The 27,253-nt window shown below is 37.5% G+C and overlaps 1 long non-coding RNA gene across 1 annotated transcript in view; it reads right to left on the minus strand.

Annotated features, from left to right (window-relative positions):
- LOC125323713 overlaps nucleotides 1-26,998 on the minus strand; it is a 35,430-nt gene extending 8,432 nt beyond the window's left edge. Inside the window, exon 1 of the long non-coding RNA XR_007202622.1 lies at nucleotides 26,889-26,998. This is a non-coding gene — a long non-coding RNA (uncharacterized LOC125323713). The remainder of the gene's footprint in view (nucleotides 1-26,888) is intronic.
- Between the last annotated feature and the right edge of the window lie 255 nt (nucleotides 26,999-27,253).

A 27,253-nucleotide genomic window follows, 5' to 3' on the forward strand; every position in this document is an offset into this window, starting at 1 on the left:
TTTCAGTAGCTTGAAAATGCCTACATAAGTCAAAATCAATCAGCCAGCACAAATGACAGTATTAATCACTACATGGCCACCAGAAATAAAACTGTATCTACTTTTTTGGTAGAATTACTCAATTTCAGGTTTCTTTATTAGAATAGTTTTTCACAAGTCCCAGTGACATCTGCATAAGTACACAACTGAGCTGTCCAGCAGGGAAGGTTTTGAGGTGGCTTTCTTATTATTTATTTTTTACCCTGTCAATTCTGTTAAAAACTTCACAAAAAATGTTTGTACCTATCCTGAAAATATACTGAGTGAACACTGGTTCTCCTGCAAGATACATCTCAACAGTGATCCAGTGAGAAATATCCTAATATAAATCAAAAAGAGTTCTTTGTGTCTGTACCCTCTAATGAGAAAAAGATTCAAGAGAGATTTTCTATGGATCTGTGCCATCATCAAATATACAAAAGCAAGTTATAGTGGCACTGATGAGTAACCTCTGCTCCTTCCTATAGCAAAGTAGTGCCAAATTCATTAATAAAAGATAACAATGGAGAAAGTGGAAGAGTAATGTTTTGAAACAGCTACTGACAGGTGATTTTTCTCCACTGCAAATCTCTCAGCAGCATATTTTCCCCAGTTTCACTGATTTTGCAATGATAAGAGCAATAAGACTGATAAGGAAGCCAACTTGTTTTAGAGCTATGAATTTCACTGAGTTGTGTTTTGAGGCTGTTGAAATCCTCAAGGAAGTCCCTCATGTATTCCTAAAGTTAAGGACAATTCAACCTGAATGAACCTGACTTGAAGTCATGATTTTTGTTTTATTAAGTACTACTTTAGTACATGCATCCATCTATACATATATATATATATACATAAAAATACATATATATACTCAACACGCATATATAGAAATGCGTATTTTTTTGTGTGTGTATGTACAAATATATTTCTATATATGAAATGTAAATAACTTATGAGTACAAAAAATTAAGATAATAAAAATTTGGTAAAATAATAACTTATAGTGTTCTCAGAAACTGTTAAGTAGCAGACAACAATGCATTAATTAATATTCCTAATGGACATTAAGAATGTTTCATGATGAGTGAAACTTTTCAGGGATAATATCAGTGAACCATTTATCTAAGATTTTTGCAACTACAGGGAATTACAAATTCCATGCCAAAGTAATATGGAGGGAAATGCTGATATAAGAAAAGATCAGCTGATAGCCCAATAACAATTTTAAAAATCAAGATGACTGTACACTGTTCACTCTACATTACCTTCTGGAAAATCCTATTCTCTACACTTAAATTTTCCTGTATTTTTAGTGACTACCTAAAGAAGAGTTTAATGGTACTTTTTATTTTTCTCAGACTAAGGGTTTTAGAGAGAAAACTTCTTCACAAATTACGAGAACAGTGCCAGACACATTTACTGTATGTGATAGCCACATGATGAGCACTGTAGGCAGAAATAGAATTAATTACAGTGAATTCAGCATTTCAGCTATAGCTTTCCTTGGAACTAGCTAGAAACTTCTTTTTTAAATGCAATATTATATAAAATTAAATTTGGTTGTGTGATGGGAAATGTAAACCACGACTACTCTACCAAAAAGAAAGGTACAAAAATTAGAATTACTGTATCATATATAACACTGATACATTTCATTAAAAACATAGTATCTCAAAGACCTGATGTAATGAAATGTTGCAGTGCATGTAGCAGTGGTCACTGCAGCAGAGCATTGGTGGACAGGCCTCCAGAACACAGAGGTCTCATTCTCACCCCTGGGTTAGAGCGAGTTCCCATGTGCCTAACGGTTCATAGTTTACATGTTTTAAGTTTATTGGTTCAGGAGTTCTCCACCCAGTTTTATGTATAAGTTTATGTTTATGTATTTCTCCTAGTTGCTTATGTATTAGTTCTGGAAAGTTCTCCCTTCTTCAATGCTCCATTGGCCTACTCCTGCAATTCCCTCCCTTAAGTTATCCCTATTGGATAGTCCTCTGTTATCTCCTCCTCCTCCTCAGTTGATCCCCATTGGTTGTTTCCCTTTGTTCCACCCCTGTATGAAATGCTGTGCTTTCCCTTTTTTCCTGGTCTTTGTGCCTGGACCCTCCAGCAGCAATAAACCAGCTGGAGCCTACACAGAGACCCCTCTCTCATCCTTTGTCTCTGCCGATGCTTTTACTCCACCTCTGTTTGGGGCTCGCTCCTTGCGAAGGAGCCAGCTTTCCCTGCAAGCTGCAGCCAACCCCTGCCTGCTGCAGCTGACAGCTTTCCCTCCTTGCTGCAGCTGACAGCTTTCCCTCCTTGCTGCAGCCAACCCCTGCCTGCAGCAGCAGAAGCCAAGGATGTCTGCAGCTGGACGCTGTGCTGCCTCGGGCAGCCCAACAGTGTCAACAAAAGACCAGAAAAAATAAGTCTTTGTTTTCAACTGTTGATTTAAAACAGTAATCTGATAGTTTTGTTCTTCATCGAAATAGAACAACTTCTGCACTATTTACTAACCTGGACCTGGATAAATATTTGTGAGCTTTTATTATGTGTATTGTGTTTCAGAGTGTCTGTTACTGCCCCATTAAACAAATTGCTACTTCTGAGTACAACAGCAAAATTAAATAGGGTTCCTGTCAAAAGTCATTTATCTGTCACACATGCTTCATAACTGGTTTTGCAATTGCTACAGCCATGAAGTTAAGGTTTCTTTTTAATATGGTATATACCCTTGATGCTGCTATAATTAGAATACTGATTTTACACCATCGAGGAATGTACTATAATTCTTATTGATTTCAATGAGTAAATTAAAAAGACATATTATTGTTGTAGTAGGTCTCTGAAATGCCTAAAAATACAGTAAAATTCTTGATATAGAAACAGTATGGCAGCTATAAAGAGTTATAAAATCAGTCTAAAATATTAACTATTAATTTAAAGAGGTTGAAGAATTACCTAATAGTGCCCAATAATTATCTTTTCTCCCTCCCTTTTCCTTTCCTCCTAAAGCAGGCTTTTTTTCTTTTAAATACAGACAAGCACACATAGAAAAGGTGCAATCTCAAGGGGAAAAAAAAAAAAAAGTAGGACCAAAAATATCTTTCTCCCTGTATAATTCACATTAAAAAAAAAAGGCAATACAACACTCTGGTAAAGAAACAAAGAGATATTAACACTAAAAAAGGAGTGCATTAAAGGCTTCTGAACTTCAGTTATCCCCTAGTTAAGTCTCACAATGCCCACAAAACACACAGAAATCTTCAAGTTAGTGCAGGTTCTCAAGACTTTTTCCTCTGTAAGAAGTCATACTGGCTGTTGATGGAAATAAGGATCTACTGACATCTGGGTCTAAACCAGAAAAAAATATAATGAAACTAAACCAACACTAAGCACCAGACTTATGAAGGCTCTCAGGTAGTCTGACAGAGAGCTGCATGCTAGCTAAAAAGGGGCCCGGAGGTCTAGCCACAGTCCCGTCCATGCTACAGCAGTCACACACCCACAGGTAAAGCAGGCTGACGGAGTTGAGCACCTCACCCAAGGGAGCTTCCCTCTAAGCTGGTGGAGTAAGCGCACAGTAGTAGAGACAAAGAAGTGAAGAGAGGGGACTCTCCGTATATGTTCATACAGGCTTATTCCAGTGAAATCACAGGGGCAAAGAGACAAATTGGTAGGAGGATCCAGGGGTCTTACACTGGGTACAGAATAGGCGGGGAGAGGGATCACAGCCAATGGGGTAAGGGCAAGTCGGTGGATTGACAGCAAGGGAACCAATGGGAACAACACAGAGGAGGGACTTAGGGAAGGATCCAATGGGGCAAAGAGGAACAAAGAACTTTCTAGATTTAATACATATTAAAGAAGGAAAATGAATATACATAACTTCATACATAAAACAGGGCGGGGAAAACATTAACCAATTGGGAGAAAACATGCAAAAGGAAGAACAAGGGAATCATGGGTTCTCACCATGACTGTAAGTTACGTGCTAAACTTGGGTTGCTGACCACCACAGCTGGTTGGTTGAGGTCTCCTCAGGAGACAAAATGGTTGGAGCCACTTGTACCGCCACAGTAGTCAAAACCAGGTCTAAATGGACCTCTAACTGTTAAACATAAGGAAAAGGATTTTCATGGGAGTATGTCTTACCATAAGGGCCTTTCTTGATTATTTTCTGTACTAAAGGTTTCATATGGTATAAAAATACTTGTAAATAATACAACTGCATCTGATTTTTAAATATATTTCAACATGATTGAGTTGAAGAAGACACATCCAAGCTGAATTTTTTAATGCGTAATAGTTGGTATTAATAGTTCAGTACAAAAATTGTGTGCTTTTATGGTTGAATAGTGTACAGTGAATGCTGGAGAGAACTCATGAACCAAGCCTAGGATCAGACACTTCACAAACAAGAACTGTGTATTCAGGAATCCTAATGAATTCAGCAGTCCTAATAAACTCAGGAGTCATTCTCTATTCAGGATCCCTGTTCAGAAACCCTAATTGAATGAATGAAACTTTGTGTGTCTATGTGCAGGAGTAAAGGGAGCTGCTTATGTGGACATCTTTCATTCTTTCATTCATGACATCTGTGTACACATCAAACAGGTCCAAATCAATTTATATTATTTCCTGTAATAGTCCTAGGATTATTCCAGGTTAAATTGATTTCACAGTCAGTTCCTCACTAAAGTGGTGTGTCTGTTCCTCATAAACAAACATCACAAGAATAAATTTATTCCAAATTTTATTTTATACCTTTCAAAAATGTTAGCATATTCTAGTTCTGAAAACAAATATAATGTGACTTTAGGAAAAAACCTACTGCAGACCTTTTACCTGCTTAGGGTAAAGAACTCAAGACAAGTATTGCTAGTGAAGGCAATACCGTGAGTTCCTGCAAGAATAAGAACTAATTGATGTTGAATTCATTAATGACACAGAAGTTCCTCTCTGATAATATGTAAAATTCAGTGTCAGAATGCCCTGAGGTCATGTGCCACTGGTAGATGAAACATTTAGAAATTGTCTCATGCATCTTTTGCTATTACTTGTACATTTACAGAAATACTGGCCTTTTTTCCTTCTCCCTATTTATCTTCCAACACTTCTCAGTGCTCCACTTTCTTGACATGTTAGGAGTTAACCGTCCTTTATTTACTCGCTGTGCATTCTGGTTGTGAGGGTAATGATTGCTTTAGTAGACTGGAAGACTTTGCTGGGTTGCTGCCTTCAACAATGATTCTCAATCTCTCTTTTCATTTTTCTTCCCATTTCTAATTATACATTACTGGACTCATGTTACTATTAAAAGGTTGGTATCTCATGTTAATGTGGTAGAAATAAAAAAGCTTGCAATTTCTTGCCTCCAGAACAACTTGATATAATTATAGGCTTATAATTCATAGCTACTGATATAATATCTTTGCCTTTTCATGTTGTCTTCATACATGCAGATTTGTATTTGGGAGGCATATACTCACAGCTTTAATAGGCGGGGTGGAGGAGTTGAATATTCTTCATATTATATACTAAAAGAAATTTCCAGTTGTTAGCATTATGTGAGTTCTTGGGCTCTCTCATGTGATTGTATCATGCTGAATTTATTTTTGGAAAAACTTCTACTTTAGGGTCTTCTTGGTGTACAAAATGACTAAGTGGTAATATTAGCCAAAATTTTGCTGTAGTGAACTATTTCCCTAAACTTCAGGTAAAGAGTATCATGTAATTTGTAATGCTAACCACAGCATTGAGTGCAAATAGTAGTCAGCTATTACCAGCCATAATTGGTGCACCTTTCATCTCCTGTCAAGCAGAGTGGTACTGATTAGGACCAAAAGACAGCTATCAGCTCTCTCATTTCCGGACTCAAACAAAAGGAAAAGAGGTGCCTGTCTGAGCTGATAGCTTTTGGCCCTTTGATCAGGTCCTACCAGAAGTCACCCAGTCGCAGTAACCTGATTTCTCATCAATGGGCTACGGTCTTTGATGTAGGTAGGGTGCTACTGCAAATTGCATTTATGAAGGGAAAGCAGCAGGACATAATCAAGGAATACAGTTACTGATTCACATGGAAAAGGTTGCTTTGGCATCCTACTTTCTTTGAGGGAGGTAGTAAATAAGTTCTACTAATATTATTGAGAAGATATTCCTATAAACCACTAGCAACATGGCCCTTCAGAAGTTTGTGTTTGCCTTCTCCGGTGTAACAGGAACTTAGGCATGGTTCAGTGTTTATGAAAGATCCAAGCAAAATAACAGAAAATCAAATTTACTATTGATGGATGGGGAAAAATTTCCGTACTTGGAAAGAAAGCGTATTTGGAAAATTCTACCTCTAAGTAGTTAGGCAAACAAAGTATATTTCAGAAAAAGACTTTTCAAGTTTTGCTTTCTTCCACCATAAATCTGCAATATCAAGTATGGACATGCAAAATGTGTATCAATCCTTTTTTTATTTTATGAAGCATTTTCCCAGGAATTACTCTCTAATGTTGATATCACTGTTAGAGTGGGGTACAGAAACAATGTCATCATACTTTCAGGAAGATGCTAAACAAGGTTTTAGATGATGCAGCTAACAGTTGGAGTAAGTACTATGAAATCACCCATATTCCATCATTATATGGAGAATATTGATGTAAAAATTCAAAAGTCTTCCTCTCAATTTCTCATAAAAATTCTATAAATTTAATGTAACAGCTGTTATTGTCCTCCTGATAAATAGATACTCTATTTCGTGGGGAAAAAAATCTGCTTCAGAATGGAAGAGTACTGCATGGTATTTCATCAGTGTTTTTTTTTTAATCCGACCTCAAAAGACCTTGGTCTGTGACATCATGAACTAACCAACTTTTTGAACTGTCTAACTAGTTAGAGAGGTAAATAATTTTCTTCTCAGTCTAAAATGTTGTATTAAACATCTATCACAGTTGAGAAAATGTGATAGAGGTACTTTTGCAGTCTAGCATCCTAAGTTTAATCATTTCTTCTTTCACAGTTAAATAAGAGCGTGATGTGTGGCAAGTTATATAGAGCAGAATAGCTTTTGTAGCATTAAGAAAATATTTCTCTGTTAGGAAAAAGTTTAGCCAGCATAAAATTCCTAAATTTTAAATAATATATAACCATTTAAATACAAAGAAAACAAACAAACAAAAACAGAACTCCGACTCTATCAAAGCAGAATGAAATTTTGAAAGGGCTAAGATTTCAGTCATGTTTGTAAAAATTAAATTCAATCTTGGATTACTTTTTAAATATATTAAAAATTAATCTAAATCAGTTGACTTATTATGTGTCCTAGGGCTTAGAAAGAGGACAGTCTACAGATGAATGCTGCCCTGAGTATTTTTATCTAATTTGTTCTCACTAAAGGAAATTGAAGGGATGTGGATATAAATAATGAATGCTGAGGATCCAGCTAACAGTGGTAAAAAGCAATTATATTTAAGGTACAGTATAATTTTTCCAATGTTTGAAATTGATTTTAAAGTCATTCATGTATGTATTTGGGCATTTCTAAAAGTATTTAAAGATATACAAGGCTATAAGATTGGCATCCTCCTCCAAAAACCTAGTGTTCTTCTAAGAATACAAGTCAAATATTTAAATTAGTCTATTAAGATATGAGATGTCTATTTTGTAAAAGACAGTAATACACAGTTAAACTGCTTTCCAATAAAATGTATGGCAGAGACCTAGGCAGGGTTGTATCTCTCTATCTGTAGATCTCCAAGAGTGTGCCAGCAGGCTTTGCACCAGTTCATAACCAGGCATGTAATTCATCCATTCAGCTTCATGCTATAGAGACATGTGCTCTGCAACATCATTTCCATGTTATTTGAGATGGACTAAACTGAAAAATACTGCAGAAAGTCATATTTTGAGGGCCAAAATGCTGAAAAATAGAGCCCAGGAGGAACTTACAGACAGGTGCTGTGGTATGTGGTGTCTGCTTTAGGACAGACCTTCCTTCAGCAATGTGGATGGGTGCCAGTGGATGAACGCTGACTGTGTTACAAGTGGTATTCCTTTCATTTAGAGGAATTTTTGGACCACAGGATGCTTGTAAGAAACACCCAAGACACTGAGCAGTTGACTTTTGAAAAGATGCAGTCCCATTTTTTTCCAGTAATGAGGAACATCAACGTGGTGACAGTTTGAGTTTGGGAGAACCTGTGGGTTATTTACTATCACAGCTCAATAAACTGTATGGTAATCATGGAATGACAGGGACAATTCAGTTACATTTTTGGAAGATCCCAAACCACATACATCCCCATATAACAAGTGAGACATAGAATATTTTGTCATACAGAGTATCAAGTCTGGTTTGTTGTTTTGGGGTGTTGTTTAACAGAATTATTTTTCATATGGAACAGACTGGAGACACTCACCAGCTCTTATCTGACTTGCCCAGGTACCATTTGAAAATACAGGACTGGAGAATTGGAACAGCCCATTTGCTTACAGTCCTGTCCCTTTAAATTTTGGTTTATGTGCTTTAATTGCTGTTTTGAGGATGGCAGACTACCATTGAAAACCTTGCATTTATTTCCAATAGAGATTTTAAAATGGTAGCTTTTTGTTTAAATTCTGATTTAAAAAGAATGCTAGTTCATATCTACAGCCTGGTTAATATAATGAATTTTATTGAGTAAGGCTGGTTGGCTTATTGGATTAGATATGCATTAGATACCCATTTAATTGAAAATCTCAGTCTGTGTTAGAACGTATGCAAAGGTTTCTGGGTGTTTTGTTGACCTAGATTGCTTGGTGACTTTTCTGAAATATTAAAAATAAACAACTTTAGACATAGCTCCAGCTTCTCATTTCTTTGGGTTTGCTACAATTTCATCTTCCCCAAAAGCTAACTAGGGACATTGAGAAAGATAGAAAAACAAGTATAAGGATGGGATAAGCTCTCACTTTCTGACTGGTTCTAGGCAGAGATGGAAAAGCATCATTTTTCCTTTTTGTTTGCCTCCTACTATCCAGTTGTTCTGAAAGAGAAAGGAATGGGTGCAAGACCTGAAGAAATAATACTATTTCTGTATAGAAAGGCCAAGTACCTGGAGATTTTTCTAAACTTCCAGCTTGTAATTTTTGTTTGAGATGTCAGCATTGCAGCTGTATCCTGTTCTCTTTCCAGATAAGCAAGATGGTGTTAAAATTCACTCGTGCTAAAATCACAAGAGTGGTGTATGCACTTCATTGAGCAAGACTATGCTGTTGTAAATGGCTATAACATAATTTCAGGACTTTGACAGAATAAGGTCTAACTGAAGAAAAATAAGCTACAAAACACAAAACAAAGAGTTATAGCTATTGCCAGATATAGAAGATTGTTACGAGAGAAAGGGTTGGCATACTGGAGAAATGCTAATGCAGTCTGACTTTTTATAACATGAGCTGGCACACAAATTACAGACCCCTGAAAGGTGCTGACACTGACAGAGGTGGGTACGTGCCTTATACATGGATTCTGGTCTGCTCGTGTTGTGGTCCCCCTGGGAAACAGCATTGAGGTTTTCAGGGATAGGAAATAGCTAGAGTGTATCTCCTTGGAACTATCAGCTTCAGTGAGCCAAGGGATTTCTCAGCATGTATGAGCAAGGTAACTCTGTGGTAAAGCCCCATGTTAAATTCTAGACCTCAAAGAAACCATTTATTGTGCAGATCTCATAAATTACCTCCAAAACTAGGACCAGTCTTTTCATAGTTTTCTACTAGGGCTAGATGACTGTGTCATCCCATCTTTCTCTGTTTTTCTCATCTAAAATTGTCAGTAGAGCACAAACAATTTGAAGTTTCTGGTTTAAAACTAGAAAAAAAAACATAGTAAGGATATGACCAATACACAAGTACCCTCTAAACTTTCTAGGGTTTTTTGGTTTGGGTTTTTTTCCTAGTAAGACCTGTTTTAAAGATATTTATTTTTGCAGTTACCTGAAGATGTGCAGCATAACAAGAGGACCAGTGGCTATCCTGTTAAATACTGATCCTATCTAGAGTATTCGCAGCCTCTCAAATAGCCTTCTCTAAGTAATAGCCATCTTTGGTAGTGCTTGAAACCTCTTCAGATTTCAAGAAAAACATTCTGCCACTTGTGATTTTGACAGGAAATGCTTAGTTCTAGCAGAACCCTTGTGGCCCTCACACCAAATCTGTATGTTACAGCTATAATGAGACTATGAAAGCCCAGAGGAAGTAAAGAGCCTGTTTCTTCTCTCAATTAACACCACTTGTATTCTATGTAACTGTTAACTTTAGTGGAATTGTTCCCAGCTTTCAACTGTGCAAACAGAAGTACAATCAGACTCCTAATAGCTGGGCTTTGCAGAAGTATACTATGTATGTTTTGTCTCTCCTCAGTTAACTCTCCTGTATTAGTTAGGCAATTTGTTTCCCGGGCCATGCCTGTCTTTTTGATGATACTGGTGCATAAACAAAGTAGGTGTTTGGGCAGAAAACCTTAAAAACTGGCAAAAGAAAATTTTGAGTCCTATCCAGCTAAAAACATCTATGGTCTTAGAGGTTATGCAAGGCCCTGGCTACAGATACTGGCTGTTCAACAAGACAAAATATTCAGACACAGGTTGGTCTCCAGTCCAAGGTCAAATAAAAGTGTCTCTGTGCGTGGTGGAGAAAGTTTAGTAAATGTGAAGGAAAGCAAAATCAGAAAACTTCTATTTGTATCCTGGTGATCCAGGTAAAATTAGAGACTCTTCATACTGGTCACTGTACGGCAGATTATCACCATGTATTGGATCATTGTACAGTTAAGATACATAATGTCATAGCCAAAAACTTTTTAAAGTATTTATTCTCACAGCATTCTCATTAGATATAGAAACCCAAAAGAAGTCTCCAAAGTCCAGACACGTCACATCTACCTTGAGGCATTTGTTTGGGGTGAAGAAGACAGGAATCTTCACACCCAGTAAATAGTCAGTGGTTCAGCCCATCTGAATATCCCTGACCCTGTGGGAGCGTTTGGTTTTTTTCTCCATTGACAATCTAATCTTCCATTAGTGCCTAAATTTAATGGAGGAATCCAGACATTAATGATTTTTCCCTGACTTCACCAGGTATAGGAGAGACTACAGCTGAAGAGGAGTGACAGTCAAATCTCCTAGGTCTCAGGCTGTAATTACTGAAATGCTTTGCTATTCATCTTCCCTCTAGACAGAATGGGGAGAGTCAAATAAGAATAGAATTGTTGTGTGACCATCCTAAGATGACCCACATCCTATCAGTCACATACATGTATTCTGCTGGTTTTCTTGTTTCCCAGGGGTGTCCCATACATGAATTGGTAGTTCCCATATTTTATTCACTGTTGGAAGCTTATTTGCTCTTTTTACTTCTTATTGCCCAGTTAAGGCTACACAGTCTGTTGGGGGCCACAGGATCTCTGTGAGGGAGTTACTGGAATCTTCTTTCACACCCAGTAATTTCTGTCCAGAGTTTTCTTCAGGTTCTGTCTGGCTTTTTGAAGCAATAACACAAATGTGAAATACTCCCATGACTCTCTCTGTGGGATGAGAGCTTGTTTTGATGTCTGTAATAAAATAGTTTTGTAAGGATTTATAATGTAAAAGCATGAGTGCCATGTATAGCAAAGAAATGCATTTTAAGTGTATGAAATACAGAAAAGAGTTTGATGTAAACAGATATTCTCTACGGTCCAAGCTTCCATGCTGGGAGCCACGTAGTCACAGCGGAATACAAACTGCAAAGACAGCATTTATTCTTTCATTCCAAGATGCTATGATCTTGGTTGTAGATATAACTTACATGATTTCCTTACATTTTTCCAGATGGTATTTATTACATCTACCTTAGCTTTTAAATTAAACACTTTAAGTCTAAATAAGTTATTCTATGTTCTGTACTCACTGGTCAGGAATGGACATTTGTGGGTGGTGGTGCATCATTGCCTTATCTTTAAATCTATGTTGGGATATTGTCTGCACATGTCTGTATCTTTTTAGGTCTGTATAGGCAGTCGCAAGGCAGAGTGCAATCCACCCCAGAACATCAGAATCTGGACCTCTAATATCTGTCCAAGAAAGAGGAGATATATGGAAACATAAGCAGAGTACCACAGACCACTGTTATGTGTATAATCAACTAAGTTGAGCTGTCTTCTCAAGCTACACTGACAATTTAAAGATTATCTCAAGTGTCTTGCCGAACAAAACTGGACAGGAACATTGGCAACACAGGACTTCTCAGAGTATACTGACAGATATATCTGGTATTTTGAAATTTCAAATGTGCTGAGATGTTTTTCCTTGGAAAATATAATTAAAGCATTGAATCTCACAACTCAAGTTGGAGGAGTCAGAAAATAAAGGAAGGATTCCAGTCCTTTTACCACGTTCTTGACCACTGACTTGAACAAAATGAAGATCTGTGTCGAGTCCTCATACATTTTTAATATGCACATTTCTTTGGAAAGAAAACATGCTGGGCAACTGCTTGTTATGTAAGACACACACGCATCACAAATGAAGATTTGTTTGTCCTAAAAGCTGGATCTGGATCAACCAAGAACAGAAAGGTGTTAAAACAGTCAATAGTTTTCTAATTAACATATTTATGGGATTACTGGAGCCCAGAAAACCTACAGGGAATTTGAATAGTACAGATTTGACCAGTTTTGAATAGTAGAGATTTTTCACTTTTGAAATAGTTTCCTTTTATGTATGACTGAAGTTATTTACAAAAACTTTTACAAGACATTTCCCTATTTTCTTCTCAAGCTGCCCAACCTCATAATATTTATAACTAGTTTCACATCTACCCGTTCATTTGATATTGTGCTTCTGATTAGACAGGACAGAATTCTTAACTATCCTAAAATATTATACTGTCAATGCGGGCTCAATAACTTCTTCTAGCAGTACTTTTTCTGAAACTGTATTTATTAGAGAGAGAAATGTTAGAAATATAGTTATGCTTGATAGTAATTTATTTGCTATTGTATTTTGCGTATTACTGTTACCAACTTCATACAAGTCACCTTCATATAAAGTATCTTAAATCAGAAAACTTGTAACCACTACTCTTAATTCAAGACTGTAAGCTTATATTCAGCCATAGAGTCTAGACAATAGTTTATTATTAGTTGATTATATATATATTATCTTCATTTATTATTCAGCTAAAGAAATACAGACAGGCTGAACAGTTGGATCATAAGATGGGAACACACTTCTCTAGAAATCTAACCTGTGCAAAAATATGAGGGACTTCACACAAAACTCATAAAAAACAATTGTTTATGTCTACATGAGGATCTTTAAAGAGCCCAAATTTTCTCCTGAATCAATCATGATGCAGATTGAGTTTCTGAAAAGGATTCAGGTTCTGTACTTCAATTCTGATGCAACAAAGCAAAACAAACTGCTTTCAAGCAAACACAAAAAGGAATGGAAGGTCAGATTTCTGAATTAACAGAAGTTTGAACACCATAAATAACATCATGGTTATTAATATGAAAGGGAATAAAATATCATTCTTTTTGAAGTTAATAGCTCCTGTAATGTTCTTATGGAAACGATACAGCATCTGCACTACCCAGATGCTACAGTCTATGGCGATATCTTCTGCTAGAATGCAACTTTGAAGGTCATTGAAGGAAATTGCTCTTTTTCCAAGATGGAGAAAGAGAGATACTGGACTGTCATCTCTTCTCTCAGACATCTCTTGTACGTTTTCTGTTTAACACTCACCAGTAAGACACATCAACAGCTTTAGGAACTGGGATAGAGGCCAGAATTCCTCCACCACTTCATTACAGAGAGAGCCTTAAACATGGGTGTGGGAGGGGTGTCACCTCAATTTTATAATCTCTTCTGCATAAAGGACAGATTCGGTAAGAATGAGGGCAACATAAAGAGCATGCTTTAATCTTTTGTTTAGAGAAGGCTTTGGAAGACTGGACATCATCATTATGTGGGAACTTGGGCACTGCTGGATTGTGTCCAGAGGAGGACAATGAAGCTGATGAAGAGTCTAGAGAGGAAGCCACATGAGTGGCTGAGGGGAGTTGGGATTATTTAGCCTGGAGAAGAGGAGGTTCAGAGGAGGACTTACTGCTCTCTATCACTATCTGAAAGGACGGTGTAGCCAGGTGGGGATCAGTCTCTTCTCCCAGGTAACCAGTGATAGAGCAAGAGGAAATAGTCTCAAGCTGCACCAGGGAAGGTTCATGTTGGAGAGCAAACAGAATTTCTTCACTGAAAGAGTGGTTAAGAATTGGAACTGGCTGCCCAGGGAAGTGATGGAGTCACCATCTCCGAAAGTGTTCTAAAGGTGTGTGGACGTGACAGTTGAGGATATGGTTTAGTGTCAAACACAATGGTCATAGGTTATTGTTTGGAATTGATGATCTTGGAGGTCTTTTCCAGCCTCAATGATTTTATGATTCCGTGTTCAAACCACTTTGGGGAAGTAACAAGGAAAGACCCAACCCAATTTTTTCTTTCTCAAGCATTGTTCTAACTTTTCATATTTTTACTACCACTTTTGTTGTTTCTGGGAAGATGAATGCGTGTTCTGAAAACTAAGAGAATAAATGTTTATTACATCTTAGTTCTACACCTAAGAGTTCTCACTAGCTGCATGTTGGGTGTCTGCTCCCCAGGAAGTATGAAAAAGACACATTACACTAAGGAAACTGTCATTTGATTTGGGTCCTCTAACTTCAGAGGTACCTGCCAGTGTCCATAAAGACTGATCACTTATCTCAGACTGAATGGCCAGGACTGGTTGACTATTACTAAACAGAGAAATAAACTATCTTCTAAATAAACTATCTTCTAAATCTTCACAAATTACCTGAAGCAAGCCCAATAACAAGTAGTGAAAAGATAGCTCTGAAGTTTCTTCAGGCCAGAAAACTATTTCTTATTCTAATATCCTTTGCCTTGGTCACTCTGACCCCATGAATTCATCACTTAAGATTCAACTACAGGAGCTCTTATGTAAGAATGAAGCCACATACATAAAAAGATTACAACTAATGCAAGAATAGCAATTTAGTAATGCACCATGGACAGTATAAACAAAGATTATTTGAACCTTGGAAAGCCACCTTCCCATGGCTCACCTTAGATTCAATAAAAAGACAAATATTGCCTGAAATCCCTCTCCGTATGATTTCCAAGTTCTTCATCCATTTTAGAAAACTTGGCTGCCCTTTTACTTCATATTCCAATTCACAGTCTCTATCAAAAAGCCCTGCAACTTCCATAGTATCTGTGCCAATATCAGTATAACCAGATAAATTTCTCCAAAAACTGGTCAGCTCTTATAGGAACTAGTGGATTGCCTGTGTGAAATTTCAGAGACATAAAAACTTGTTGAAAGCAATATTTGAAGGTGTCTTGGGGTGACTTTATGATGTGCATCCCATATTGCTGCCCCATGCCTAGAAATTAACTTTGTGCCTTTCTATGCCTTTAAACTGAGCCTGAGAGGGGGAAGGAAAAACTGAGCAAAAACTTTTTCAAAGCAGTTTGCAGCTTGTTCAAGGTCACACAGAGATAGAGATTTTTTTTTCATCTGCGGCAGGAGAGCGGGAGGGAAGGAAAGCACCCGGGCTCGCTTTTCTTTCCAGCCAGCTTTTGGCAGTTTTTTTTTCCTCAGCTCCTTTTCCTTTGGAGAGTTGAACTTTTGTTTTCCTGGGACTTTGTGGTTTTTTTCCTTTTCTCTCTGCTTGACTGTTTCAACATCAGAATACATTGGGAGGACTTTCCACCGAGGCCTTGGCCCTGGAGGTGGGCCCACCACCCAGTCCCAGCTCCAAGGAGGGAGAGAGAGAGAGATCTACGGAAGGACTCTGAAATTTTCCCAGGTTTCTTTCAGCAGGACGAGGGGTTTTATTATTTAGCATTATTATCCTTTTCATGTGTGTTTGTTAAATAAATAGTTTTTATCTCTTTCACTTTCCTTCGAGGAAAATTTATTTTTTCCCGAACCTGGTGGGGGAGAGGTGGTTGTGCCTTCTCTCAGAGGATATATTTCTAAATTTGACCAAATGGCACAGAAGGATACCTCACCAAATTCATAGTGCACACACCATTTTGACCCTACCATGTTCAGTAACTCATGGAAGCTTTCCTATCAACTCTGAAACTGAGGAGACATATAGGAAGTACAGTGAAATATATTATATTGAGGACAGTGAAGAAGAATATCTTGCAATTCAAAAAGTACTTTAGGTTAGTGATTCTGATTTATACATCTCATTCAAAAGGTAGAGTGAAAAACTGAGCAGCAGTCCCAACCAAGTTATGAGTTCCTGTTTTGTAACTAGAACTGTTTAGATTTCTGGGTAGTTTTTGTTAAGAAGATGTTCTGTGAGGAAAGTCAATGAAAAGTATCTGTATCATCCTATCACAGTGGATTCCACAAATAAAACATGACAGAAAAGAACACAAATACTTCAAATTTGGATTAACAAAATGTCCAAATACTACAAAATAGGCTCCAATATCTATTAGATTAAATAAAAAAATTCATCTCTTTCCCTCACCAACCACTTTTTACCAAAAGTATAATTTTCTGAAAGAATTTATAGTAGCATGATAAATGTTTAAAATTTCAGATTATTTCACTAAACCCGTTATTTTTGCAATTCTGTCTAGAAAGCTAAACTGTCTCTACCAGAATTTCTGAAAACAGATGCAATTAAAAGTCTCTCTAGCTTTCCTATTTCAGAATCTTGTGAAAGTACTATTTTTTTTAAAAAAGCCCTTTTTATTTTACAAGTGGGGAAAGTTTCCTTTTTAAAATACTGTTTCAGACTTGTTTACAATTTTTATGCAGGGTTAACTGTTTGTTGGCCTATTCCATATCAGCAAAGCTGAGTTATTCAATAACCAGCAAGCAATATACACGAAAACTGTCCCCTGAAATCATATTCATGGAGCATTGGTACCCAATATTATCTCAACTTCCCTTTATTCCCATTACTGATGGGATTTCACTTCTGGTTGTACAGAAAGCTCATTATTCCCAAAGCATCAAAAAAACCCTTTGAAGTAAACAGCGGATGGCCTTTGACCTGTGTTGGTTTGAGAAGTAAGATGGATGAGCTGCCTTGTGAGGTTTCACAGACCTCATACCAATTCTTATTCCACAGCAGAGCAAATAAGTTGCTTCTAACTGTATCTGAGAATTTGAACTTGTGAGTGAGTCCTCAGCCCCTTTTATCCTACTTCTAGGCGGGACTGTCCTTTTCCAATTTTTCAACACAGCATTAGCTTCAAAATGTGTGTCTTAACCTAAAATATTAATTCCTTCCTTGTTCTAACTCCTAGATGCTCTTTCTTCTCTTTTCCTTTACAGTCCTCCTCCCTGATCATCAGCCAAAATAGTTTCTTTTAGATATTTGTTTCATTCAACTTTTACCGCTTAGAAAGGCCAACAACAGCTGAGAATCTTTCTTGATTTTTTCTTCCCTCTGGCCCATTTTGTTGAAGTCCACTTTCCTCAGTCTATTTGGGAGCTACAGCTCCTGAACTCCCTTATTCTGAACTGAAATGAGGAAATACCTTGAGTTGAGGCATCTAAATAGTTTATCAATGCATAAAAATATATCACTGATTTTAATGAACAGAAAATGGATATAAAATTGAAATACCAAACAACATGCTATAGATTTTAATAACTAAATTTTCCTGAAACCATAAATATATGGAAGTATAAACTTCCATGCAAATAAAGAATTAATTTTAAAAAAGCAAAAAAAACAAAAAATAAACCGGTCTGACACTGATCATGAAACTGCAATATTTATCAGAAATTTTTCCATCTGTTTGACTAATCTTTTAAATGGTATGTGTAGTTTATTTAATATAAGTATTAATGAATGTATATTCAATTATAGTAATTAAAACAATAGACCACGGCTTTGGGAAACCCCTAGTAAAAATGTAATTACAAGAAAGAATGCTGAAATTACACAGGAAAACATACTTAAATATGATAAAGATGAAGAATATGGGCCCTCTTTTTGATATCCAGCATTTTGAAGAGGATGTTTTATTAATTACCAAAACTTTAAATTTCCTTCATTGTGAATCTTCACATTGGGGAAACACTGCACTGAAATATTTCAGGCAGGAAAATAATTTGATTATTTGATAGAAAAGGGTCTGTGTATTATTATGTATGTTCATTATACAATAAATTTGAGTTCTCTCTCTTCAAAACGACAGTTAACCTGAGATTTCTTCATGGATTCTGTCTACCATAACATGAACTGTGCTCTTTTGCTTGCTTCAGATGGAAACAGTTTTTAGGGCTGTGAGCTGGTAAGTTTCAGAAAAAACAACAAAACCTTTGAAGTGCGAAAAAGTATTTATGGTGAATATAACATAACCCCACCTTCACTTTTCCCAAAAGTAGTTTACCTGCTGTGTCTTTCTGCCACAACTCCATTTTCTCCTGATATTTGTATCCAGAATAGCACAGACCCAGAACTGTACAGACTCAGTAAGGAGAGGAAAAAACATAACTTGAAAGGATATGAAATATGGTCTGTGAGTAACATGGAGAAAGAGAATGGGCAGTAAGGGCTTGTTTTAATTAGAACACATACACCTAAAAAAACTAATCACTGAAAAATTATCAAGGATAAAATCCCCAAATAAAAATGGACATTTCTTTACATGATTAATAGTACACTGTCCCTTAAACATCCACCTGCTGACCCCAGGCTAATCTCTCGTGAGCTTGATTTTCTCCCTTTCCCCCTCCCAATCTAGTTTAAAGCTCTTTCTGTGAGATCTGTTAAGTCCATGAAAAGATTCTTTTGACCTTTTTGGGTCAGGTGTACCCCGTGTGTCGTCAGCAGGCCTGATGTCTTTTAAACTGACCCATGAACAAAAAAACCCCCAAATTCTTCTGATGACATCAGGCTCAGAGCCAGGTATTGATCTGCAGTCTCTTCCTGGTTTTTCACTCATCATTCTCCGCAGTTGGAAGGATAGAGAACACTACTTGTGCTCCTGATCCCTTGGCCTGTCATCCCAAGTTCCTGAGATTTCTCAATTGCTGTTCTTGTGCAACCATCTCTGCCCACCTGAGAAATTAATAATGGAAAATCATCCAAGTCCTGTATCAAGGTATGAAGCTTTCTCTTCATGTCTTTATGTATGTCTCTGTCGCACTCTCTGATACTCCTCAGTCAAGTCCCCTCCTCCTGCAGCTCTGTCAGTGAGCAGAAGGGTTCCTCTACCTGGCAGTGCCTCACACACGGATGCTCATTGCTGCTGGCTGAGCTGACAGAAGAGTCAGGCTCACCCTGTAGCACAGTGCTGGGGTGGCAGTGTGTTCCCAACACAACTGTCTGAGAAGCTGTGTTTGTTGTGGTGGGTGCAGAGCTTAGAGAGGTCATGGCCTTCTGCCAGGCAGATACTGCTGCTCTCTGGTTAACCCAGCAGAGCCCACTCTGTTTGCCTGCCCTGGTCACAGTGCTCTCCAGGGACTGCTTTCCACATGTGTGGGGACTTGGTCACCACTGCTCCTGATCCCACTCATGTCCCATCAGCCACTGTTGCTCAAGCTGTGGGGTCTTGGCTCCCCTTGAGGTTCCCCTGTTCAGGAAATCCCCTTGGGCACCACACTGGAGCTGGAGAGCTCTGCTGCTGATTGTGCCAGCACTGGGCTGCTCACCTCAGCATATTAGTGACAGAGAAAACCTGTCAACCTTGTTCCAACATACTTAATATGTAATGATGCATCCATAGTACGAATCTAACTGAGTTAGTTTAGCTACTTCTAATTCTAGTCCCTGACTTCAAACCAACCTCTGTTTGTATTTTTAAACACGCTAGCCAGTATATTACTGGAGGAGGTTCAGTGAAAAGGTTATATTCCCTGCTACCATCCTTCCCCCAAGAGCATGGACAGGTGTTTAAGTGAGAAAATGAAGAACAAGCAGAGAAGTTTTGAGAGACTCCAGAGGACTTGTTGAGATAGAATGCACCTTGATACAACACTTTAGTTTTGACTTTTATTGTGAACCACAAGGTAAGAACACGCTTTCCTGGCCATGTGAGTAGGAGATAAGGAAATGATGTTCAGATACTCTCCAAAACCATGACCCTTGCCAGTGACAAAAGGCCTAAAATTAATCCCTGGCACAGTCCTTCCATTCAAAACATTTCATTACTGGTGGAAGAGTAGGGGAAGAATAAGAAGAAGTTTGCAAACCTTGCCTTACATTCCTTTCCAGAAGTACATCATATCCACCCATGTGTGTGAACAGAAGTTTTTATTTCATCCTTAATGGAAAGGTCAGAAAAACATACGTCTCCTGCACACAAACATGAGTTAGGAACTCATGGTTAGAAGGTTTGCTTGTCTGTCCATGTCATTTGCTGCAGCTACATTAATATAATACATGCAGAATTCAATATTTTATATAATACGAGCTCTTCCACATTACACCAGGTATTGCTAAGTAATTCCCGATAGGTAATAAAAACTGAAAAAAATACATTTTTGACTGGATATTGATTAAGTTTTCAGAAAAGGAAAATATAAGAATTTTATTTCTGTGTGCACAGGTGTACTCAGATGTACAAGAAAATTGAAGTTTAAAGGCAATATTGGAAACTATTTGAGCAGGTTTAAGATGCTGCTGAGGATAAAATAATTCGTAAAATCACTTGGGAGTCTGTTTTTCATTTTACAATCCAGTTTTTATGACCAAACTCCACCAGTACACTTTAAAGGGGAAAGCATAATTTAAGGACAATGTTTGTATCATTTTAACCAGAACACATGTAGAACCCTTTTTTTCAACAAGGCCATTCAAGCAAAGCACCATAGTTAAAAAAAAAAAAAAGCAAGAAAACATCTCCTCTATAAATATACCATTTAGAAAGTATAAGTTTGATCTGCATTGACTGTAACAACATCAGCTTTAATGGAGTTACACAGCAACAGTGTACTTTTTCCATTGTATTCTAGTTCTTCCACTGCTAAATTTGTAGAGAAGATGTGATTTTCAGTAAGAACAGAAGGGACATCTTATATAATCTGTCATATTCTTATAGAAGTACCTTTTTACCTTTGAATGTAAGTCTTGCACTAGTTTGAGAAGAGTATCATAAAACTAACAGAATACCTATAAATGCATATAACCATAGAGAATGATGTATTTAAGTAGAATCTACTAAATATATTTTATGGCAGATGAAGAAGTATAATCCAAAACATATGATACTGTCTCATTAGTGTTAACTTTATGAAAATGAAAACCATTTGAAATGGTTTTTTAGGTATATTTTTATTTGGACAGTATAGTATATACATCACTACAGAGTTGCAGATTTTCTGAATACAAACATCATCATTCCAATTCTAATAATATTTGTGCACTGTAAAAAAGACCCAAAAAAGCCCACACCTGCTTACATTAAGCCAAAGACCTGTTACTACTTGTGTTTTTGGAAAAAGAGTGAATTATCTTTCCTTTCCACATTGCAAGAGGAAAAAATTGACTCCTCAAAATTGTAAAATTAAATTAGATTAGAGCAGTCAAACCAACAAGAGCAGACCACTGCCACATCAAAAGAATAGAAATAATTTATTTATACTTACACATAATTTTATTCTGAAGAATTCTTCACCTATCCTTGCTGTTACCTATTATTAGAAGTCCTTTGGTGTTGATCATTTTGTGGCACTGCTAAGAGTTTGTCGGAAATGAGTACAGTTAAAATGGTTTATAAAAATACAAAACATTGTTCACTTTTTATGTCTTTGATTCATTGAACTCTATAGGTGAGCTGCCTTAGCTAAACATGATTCCTTATGCATTAATAAAAAATAATTCATCTGAGTCTAGGCAGATCTTGAGCTTTTTGTCCTCATTGGGATACTAAAATTGAAATCCTAGGGGTAAGGATAAATTGAAACTTGAAGAGTCAGCTCCAAAGCTAAAACTTGTTGAGATAAAGCAGACTGTGCCCTACTTCTACCACCGCAACTTTCATAGTCTTTCATCACTGCCTTTCTTCTCAGAGCTCTGGAAAGCAGCTAAACTGGTATCCAGCCAGGAAGCAGAGAGCCTCTCCAAAGCTAATCTCTTGGAGGGGAAGAACAGTGTTATTCTTCAGGGACTATGTATTAGGTTATTCAGCAAGATCTGTTTAATTTTTCTTTTATGTATTATTCATTAGACAAAATGCCCATGACATAGCAGTAAGAAGGTCAGTATGATGGCCTGGGCCAAAATAAAGGTAATTTTTTGCTGGGTTATGTAGCAAAAAGATGAATAATCAGTGTGACACAAAAAAACCCACACCTGTATAAAGATGAAGGACAGTGAACCAATTATTGTTAACTAGTAAGGACAGAAGTTTTAATTATCATTTAAGGATGGTTCTGGTATTCCACTATACAGTCTTATGATACAGTCTAATGATTTAATGAGCATTAAAAAGCAAAACATCTGCTAGACAATAGTACACATATGTCTTATTCCTTTTAAAATTGATGTTTGCTCACGGCACAAATGATTATGGAGATTTTTACAGAATCACAGAGTGGGTCAGGTTGGAAGGGACCACAGTGGGTCATCTGGTCCAACCTCCCTGCTCAAGGAGGGTAATCCCAGAGCACATGGCACAGGATTGGGTCCAGGTGGTTCTTGAATATCTCCAGTGAGGGAGACTCCACAGCCTCTCTGGGCAATCTGTTCCAGTGCTTGGTTACCTACACAGTAAAGAAATTGTTCCTCATGGTCAGGGGGAGCTTCCTGCATATCAGTTTCTGTCCATGACCTCTTGTCCTATTGCTGGGAACTGCCAACCAGAGCCTACCTCCATCCTCTGACACCCCACTTCATCTACTTGTGTACATTGTCATCTTCCCTCTCCAGCTGTCTCTCCTCAAGGCTGAACAGGCCCAGCTCCCTCAGCCTTGACTCATAAGAGAGATGCTCCAGTCTGTTAATCTCATTTGTAGCCTCTCATCAGACCCACTCCAGGTGATCCACATCTCTCTTGTCCTGAGGAGCCCAGAACTGGACACAACATTCCAGATGTGGCATCACCAGGGCTGAGTAGAGTGGCAGCTTGTTTCAGAGACAGATTCATTTACCTAATATTTATGTATAGTTCAGCTTTTATTATTAATAATTTGCAACTTTTCTACTTTGCAAGTTTTGACATTTCAGAGGGAAAGAAGGGTGTTGCTGATGTTAACAGCATGCATACAGGAATTAATTTCTGGTTATATCAGTAGAATAGTAGGTCTGTAATCTCATCTTCAAAATATCACATCTTACTATTGTACAGCATTTTTCTATTTGTACTTGTATTTGAGAGAGTATAGGTCAGTTCTTTCTGAATTTGCTTAAGAACTCTACTTTTAAATAAATCAGGAGTTGTATTTCTCAAAAAATGGAAACTAGTCAAAGATTAAGAGATAAGGAAATATTTAGATCAAGAGAATAGGATATGCTTATTGTGCTGAAAAGTATATTTGCCTTCCATTTAATTTCAAACATTTTTCCTACTTACTTCAGAAGAAATTATTAGATATTTACATTTTTCTCTTGCTCCTTTAAAAAAAAAGGAATACATTTCCATACATTATAAAAAGTTGTCTTAATTTGATTTCATTTATTATCAAAATAAAACTTAGTTATTCCACAGAATTGGTTTTCCTATTAATAAAATGACAGAATTTATAATCAATCATTATGACCCAGTTAAAGAACTTTTGATTATGTGCAATTTTTTTCTTGCCTCCAGTTAAACAGAAATACTTCCATAGTCTAGAAAATCTCTTTAGCAAAGTTTCTATAGTAAATAAGGATTCTTTTTACACATTATTTATTGGCATGGAGGATGGATTTCAACTGAACACCGGTGTGGCTGTTTACCTTCAAATAAAAACAATCTGCCTGAAGAATATTGTTGAAAAAATGACTGACAAAAATGCACGTGAGTATTCTTACACTTGCATCTTTAAAAAACCCACATAAGAAGAAATGTTGAGTTTTTTCTGTGAGGACAATACCAGGGAAATTCAGCAAATTTAAACATGGCAAACAATTTAAACACATGTTCGGGCAATCTGTACAGGTTATTGAAAAGGACCTGAAGAGTCTGTCCTTGAAATTGAAGCAAATTGGAAACACTGTCTGATTAAGGACAGCGGCATCTAAATCCTTGTTTTGCAGTTCTATCATTTTGTGTGGTACCTGAGTACACAGAGAAAACCAGCAAAAAGAAATTTCAAGTCTCAGGGTTCAAGAGGAATATATGTAACTGGAAACTAAATCAAAGGTCTCTGGTCTAAACAAAAATATAGCCTTCTTTCTCAGCAAAACAGTTTCTAAGAAATTCTACATGAGCCTGGGACAGAGGAAGAAGGAGACAGCAGAGTCTCTGATTTGTATTTCTGCTCGATTTACTTGAGCAGGATTAAACACACTACTGGCAGACCAAACTGTGAACACTTCTAGTGACCACGTAAATCGTGTTTGCAAGACTTAAGTGAGGCATAGGCCTTTACTGGCTGTCAAAACAAAGATGAATTTCATCGTTTATGAGTAAACCAGGAAGAAATGCAGTAAAAGACATAAATAATTTCTCTAAGGTCTAGTTTTAAATGCAGGATTTTTTGTACTGAAGCAGAAACTGTTGAGGGAAACAAGAAGTTCAATTGACCAAACATTTCTTAAAAATTAAAACAGTTTTTTCCCTTCTGATTCTTCTGTGTGAATATTGGTCTCCTATTGTTTCTGCAGAATTTTGAAAATCAATTTGAGTGGCTTACAAATACAAAATATCTGCAATGTTGTAATCGCTAGATTTAGTTTAGCAGGCTGCAGCTTTCCTGAGAGCTCAGCGGAGCTGCTTAGGGCAGTGTGACCATTTCGCCCTCCGGTAGTCCATTCCGCACGGCTCCGCAGTTTTGCTCCAGCAGCTATCAGTGCTACAACCAGTGGTGGCAAAGGAGGCAGAGAAGGGTCTCCCATGAGGGTTTAAGAAGACTTTAATCACATCTTGTCCTGGCAACCCTCAGAGGCAGAGAGACCTTGTGATCCGGGCTCAGGGGGGTTTTCTCAGGGGCTCAGGGGCAGTACATGGGCAGAGTTGGGGTACAGGAACCAATAGGGAGGGCCCGAGGGAGTGGCCAGGGCTAGGGGCAGAGGAAAGCGGGAGGGGGGATATGGGACCAGAAAAGCAGTGGGTAAACAGATCACCACACTGCAACGTGGAAATGGAATAGTGGGGTTTTTTTTCTTGGAATTACCTTTTAGACTACCTGGAATAATGCTGACTAGTAACAGCAGTATCAATACTAATTATGTTAGCATAGGATTCCAATCTTATAACATTTCGTAGGTGTCGACAGACCTGTTTGTCATTTCATAGAATTAAGTGGCAATGCATCCCCTGCCTTAGGAAGTTATGAATTGGCACCCCAATTTTTCAGAAGTAATAAGCTATCTGAACAAAGAGCAGACATGTCTATTTTGCATCCAAATGCTTGCTTTAACATTTTGGCATTAGTAGCCTTGTGCCTGGTGTGTAGCTTGTGAGCTTACACTGTCACTTGTATTTTGTTCTTATTTTGTAGTTCTTTGTGTGAAAAAAAATGGCAAGAGTTGGTATGGGTAGGATAGAAAATATTAATTTCTGTGTAATTTTCTGTGTTTACGCAAAAGTGCATTTTTATAGAAGAGCCGCATAATGGCTACATATGTAGTTAATAATAAGAAAAAACAAAAAACACCAAAATTGTCACAAAAAATATTAAACTAGACTGTGATTTTTTTCTCTTAACTTTACAGCTGAAGACAATCAAAGATCAGCACCATCCACACCCATGAATCCTCCTCAGATTACAAAATGGGATTTGGTGACAATCCTGCACATGATGTCTAGTCATACAACAGAGGTTTAGGTTAAACCAAATCCCAGTACTTGCCATCTCTTTCAGTAAAGGCTACAAGGTTCTACAATTTTATGGAAATTAAATCATGCTTCTAGATCATAACTTCATTAGGCTACTAGCTCAGTGGACTATATCTGTCAAGGGCCACTAAAGAGAGAGCAGAGCAGATCTGAGAGCTTGTGTCTTGTTGGAGTGAAAGCTCCTCTGGACTCAGGCCCAGAGGAAAGCCAAAGCACAGGGGTTGAATTAAAACCTTTGGATGAGCTGAGATACATGAAGTCACACCAAAGTGAAACAGAAATATAGATTTTTAATTTTTAGTAGAAATATATGCTAAGTGCCTTAAACATTAAAAAGCTGCAGCAGAGACCTTAAACACAGTTCTTGCTGCAGCAGTGTTACCTTTTCACAGAATTCTTTACTTCAGACAAAATATAGATAGAACTATACACTTCACATTTTTTAGATAGAGTGTTCACATGAACAATAAGAGCTGATAGAAACTGTATTTGCAAATCTGTGTAATACCTATGTAGCACTTGTGTAAGACTTAACGACTGTTAGAATTAGACCAAGATAGGTTAAGAAAAGGAAAACTAGAATCATGTGTTAATCTTATTGGTCAATTAACAAATATAATCCACACTTCTGTAAGAAAAAATTATAGAGCATATAGAATTAGAAGAAGAAGCTGGGTTTTGCCTGCTGTTGCTGTTGCTGCTTGGCTTTATCATGTAACCCCCTTTGAACTCTGCCTTTAAGAAAGCTATGGGACTATGAAATAAAGAACTTAGCAGAACAGCAGCCTCCTCTGCTCTTCTACCCTGGCCCAAGAAGGAAGGGTAACCCATCCAAGCTCAACAGTGTCTCTCCGCAGGGTCAAATGTGCACACAGAGCTCTTGAAGCTGTATTACCAAAGCTGAGCATGTACCTTGGAGATGACTGATCCTGGCCAACTTCCAAACACTGGCACAGCCATTCACTCTTGCCCTTCTCACACAGGATGGGGTAAAACAAGAATAAGGTTGAAAGGCTTGTGGATCTCGATAATGACAATTTGATAATGAAAGCGAAACTGTGCACAGCAAAGCAGTAAGAGGAATTTGCTCACTACTTCCTGTTAGCCCCTTTCTGGAAAGCAGGGCCTCAATACACAATAACAATTGCTTCAGAACACAAATGCAAGAGGCACAGACTTTCCCCCTTTCTTCTCCTTTCCCACAACATCTTATCATACTGAATATCCCTTTGGGTCAGTATGGGTCAGCTTCCCCCTCCCAACTTTTTGCCCACTCC

The sequence above is a fragment of the Corvus hawaiiensis genome, chromosome 3 (assembly GCF_020740725.1).
Source record: "Corvus hawaiiensis isolate bCorHaw1 chromosome 3, bCorHaw1.pri.cur, whole genome shotgun sequence".
In the NCBI taxonomy this organism is placed as follows: Eukaryota; Metazoa; Chordata; class Aves; order Passeriformes; family Corvidae; genus Corvus; species Corvus hawaiiensis.